This window comes from Mastacembelus armatus, chromosome 20 (genome assembly GCF_900324485.2).
Source record: "Mastacembelus armatus chromosome 20, fMasArm1.2, whole genome shotgun sequence".
NCBI lineage: Eukaryota > Metazoa > Chordata > Actinopteri > Synbranchiformes > Mastacembelidae > Mastacembelus > Mastacembelus armatus.
The window spans coordinates 7,102,943-7,106,899 of record NC_046652.1 but is presented as its reverse complement, the minus strand read 5'-3'; positions in this window follow the sequence as shown (position 1 = coordinate 7,106,899).

Here is a 3,957-nt window from a genome sequence, read left to right as displayed (position 1 = left end):
TGCTGCTGATGGGCGATGATGCCTTTAATTACCGTCGGAAATGTTATAAATCAGTTTCCGACACGCAGCCAAACACTGAGAAAAACGTTTATTTTTGGTCACCTCAAGACGTTCAGAAGAAAACTTGAAAGATCATATATATATATAAGCGTTAATGCATTATCCTTTGGTCGATAGTCTACATTTACATTGGTTATTCATTAGTCTTAGACTACTGATATCACCAACAGGTGTCAGTATTCCTTTATGTCTATCTATCAAAATAATTTTGTGCTTTGGATTAGCCTATAAAATAGAAAAACTAATGTATGTAAACATCTCTTGGACTTTTTTGTCATTTTTTCAGAAATATACGACAAGTCTTATTCGACCAACGGGGAGAAGACAATTGAACGCAGCAAATAGTGGGGATGAGGTGTTGTCCCACATCAGCCACATTGGGAGTTGTAGTTTTTTTGGTGAGTCTAACGTGCGTTCACATCCTTGTGTAATTATGTGGAAAACACAACAATTTAAAAAAGTAAAGTAAAAACGTATGTGGGTAAAGTATGTGAGATAGTCGCCGTACTGAATACTGCTTGACACTCTGTTACGTTGTTATTTTCATTCAGTTAATTTCGAGTGTACTAAGTCTAGGACGTCATGTCCCAGCATGCATCTCGGCCCATATGGTTGCTTGTTTAGTACCATGCGTCATCCGGGACCCTTGTCTGGCGTCTTCTGACGTAACAGCGTATTTAAAAAAAGAAAGAAAGAACGTGAAACGTCAAGAAGCAGCATCTCTACACTGATTAAAGTCTTTCAGGTGATGCAGAAAACTGAAGGTTGCATTAAAACCCCAAACAGAGAAAGCGTTACTGTACATTTATTACTATTTGTTGTTTGTTTTAATTGATTATCAGTATATATATCGATAAATCTTTCTACTCATGACCTGCACAGTAGCTGACCACTGGGTACATTTCTAAGGTAAAGACAATAATATTATGAAATATAAATAAAACATTCATTTGTCATTTATATGTATGATAACAATTTTTTCCAAGAGTAAATGAAGGCAAAAAATAAGAAGCAGAGACCCCCAATGCCTCAGGTCATTAATTCATTTCCTGACCCACCAAATTACCAAGTGAATAGGTACAGTTGTGATTCAGTTTCAGTGACCTGCTCAAGGACACCACAGTGGGCCAGACTCTCCTAACCTTGCATGGGTTAAGTTATATGTGGTCCATATTTATGACATGTTATTTGTTACATATTTGTGCATTTGTGTGATTTACCAGCTCAGTGTATCTGACAAAAAATCTACACATCTCAGATTCTTTGGAATCAGGTAAAAGAAGAAGAATTAAATTAATAATTAAAAATTAGCTATAAACTATTCACAGCATTCTTTTGCCAACTCATGGTAAGGATTTATAGAAGATTGGGAAATTATAACGTTAGACCAGCAACAGCCCATGACATTTCCTAAAAGATAATGAAAAAGAGAGAGAGTAGAAACTTCACAGCCTTCTCTAAAGGTTAATATTTTCATAAATTCTCATGACCTCTTCTTTGCAGTGGAATACAGTACAGCCTCAGAAGAAATGTGTTTTAATGCCATGCCCTATCAGAGAAACAAAACTAGGTTTGGTACAGACAATAAACAGAAAATCTCTCATGCAAACAAGCTGCACAAGTGTTCCTGCATTTTTGCACACTACAGAGCTTTCTTTCAAAGCAAAATGTTTCCCACAGTCATTACCATATGTATTGAATTTCTCATATACCCAGCATTAAATCAAAGTTTCTAATGCTCATTCAGGGTCAGAAATCAAATTTTTAAAAAATATACCAGTACTGTTGGGCAATATTCAGACCAGAGTTGTGCAGAAAATGAAACTGCCCATTGAGCTGGCTCCAGAGACAGTGTTGAGGCTTTACATTTTGAGGAGACTATGTCACTTGTATTCAAATTCTTAGATATATTTGATCTAGTGACATAGTGGGAATGACACTAAAGTGAATTGTAAATGTTCACTTAAGTAGTTTATGTGTTATTGAGGTAAATGCAGCAGTATAAACCGAGTATTGGTCCCTTAAAGGACAGAAATACAACATCACCCTCTAGTGCACAAACTCTCCTGATGAGGTCAGGAGCTGTTGTGTGGTTGTAGTCTTATATATGACCAATAGATGGCGCTTTCTCCTCAAGATTCTCAACATCCTCTGAAGGGTTGGGCTCCTTCTTGTTGAACACTTCCCGCACATGTTGTTACTGAATTAAAAACACTATTTTGATCATTACAAATTATTAAACATTGGACCTAAAATGTTCATTAAATCATTCTAGTGAGGTACTTAGTAATATAATTTGTTGTAAAAAAAAAACAAAAAAACAAAGCACTCCACTGATTATAGATATTACCATGTGTTTAATCGTCATTTGGATTATTAGTCAGCCCATGAAAAATACTGCATGTTTTTTAAGGATTTTATCCGGTTATCCCAAAGTGTGTTTGTGATTCAAGCTTTTGAACAGAGTCCAGCTAACAATATATTTGTACCAGAGAGGCACAATCTAGTAAAAAATATTTTGAATTGTAGAATATAAATTGAAGGATCCAGTGTTTTTATAGAGATCAAATTATCCTGAGAATTAGAAGTTACAGCGTCTCTGCCTTTATAAATTTTCTTTATCCATCTTAAACATGTCTTTCACAACCTCCCTAATCAAGTGGCAGTGCACTGATGAATTCCTGTACTACCCATTTCAACAAGCTGAATTTTTAAAGGTAAAAATAGCTTTCTAAATACTTTGATAAATATCTTTCTTTTATTTAATAAAAATATAAAAGTTATACCAGATCAAATGACTATATTCAAATTTTTAAGCTGTCATATTCCCCCAAGTTTAGCACAGCTATCCCCATTCATTCTTAATAATGCCTTTATAATGTTTCATAGATATTGTGATGGTGAGACTGCCTCCTGTCTGCTGATGAGCGGTGACATCATTGCAGCTTGGTCCGACACCTCCCGTGGCCTTGGGTCAGTCCCCCCCTGCTCCATCCCACACTCTTCCTGTTAACCATCCCAACTTTATTGATATTACAGGAATCACTAATGAAACACAGTCTGTTTGCCCGCTTACTGTGCCTGCCTATAGAGCTATTATAGGGAATCATGCACAAACTTGCACAGACATGTGTGTTCATAAATATACTGTATGCAACCATCCCCCACAGTTTACATTTACACACAGCAGCCTTTTCCTGTATGTAGCCTTGACTATCATATCCACCTAGTAACATACGGGAAAATGCAATAATGACAGGCACTGGGGTGTGTGCATCTGTAACTGGAAATTCAGGTGCTGAATTCCAGGACATCTGAGAAAAAATATAATAGCTGTTAACTCTATCGCATCTTCAGCCCCTTTGATGCATTACTGTTTTTGCAACACTTTCCTGCTAAGATACAAAAGAAACAATCCGGTAGTCTCCAAGACTATTTCACAGTTTCATCAGCTAATGGCTTTACAACAGCACTCAAAGATATAGGAGAACTCTGTGCTTGAACTGTAACCCTCTGTGGTACTGTTTTACCACAACGTGATTCCAGGAAAGACATCCTTTTAAATCAGCTGTCCTCTTTGTACTGCTTTCGAAGGACAACATTCTTGGGTTGTGAACAGACTCCCTGGTTCTTAGTTAGGAGTACTCCCCAAATTAGTTTACCCATTAAAAAGGGCTTGCAACTGGAAGCTGTGCAACCCAGAGAGCAGCTAATGCATATGAATGAGGCAGGCAGAGCAGGACAGAAGGGTGGTATAGTAATTGTGTTAAAAAGTGTAAGGGCCCCAAAATAAAGACCCCTAATATAACCCTGTGGAGCCCCCCTCATGGTGCAGAGCAATTCCAGCAGTTTGGGCTCCATGCTTATGTAAAAATCCTCATCCCTCCCCTACAGACC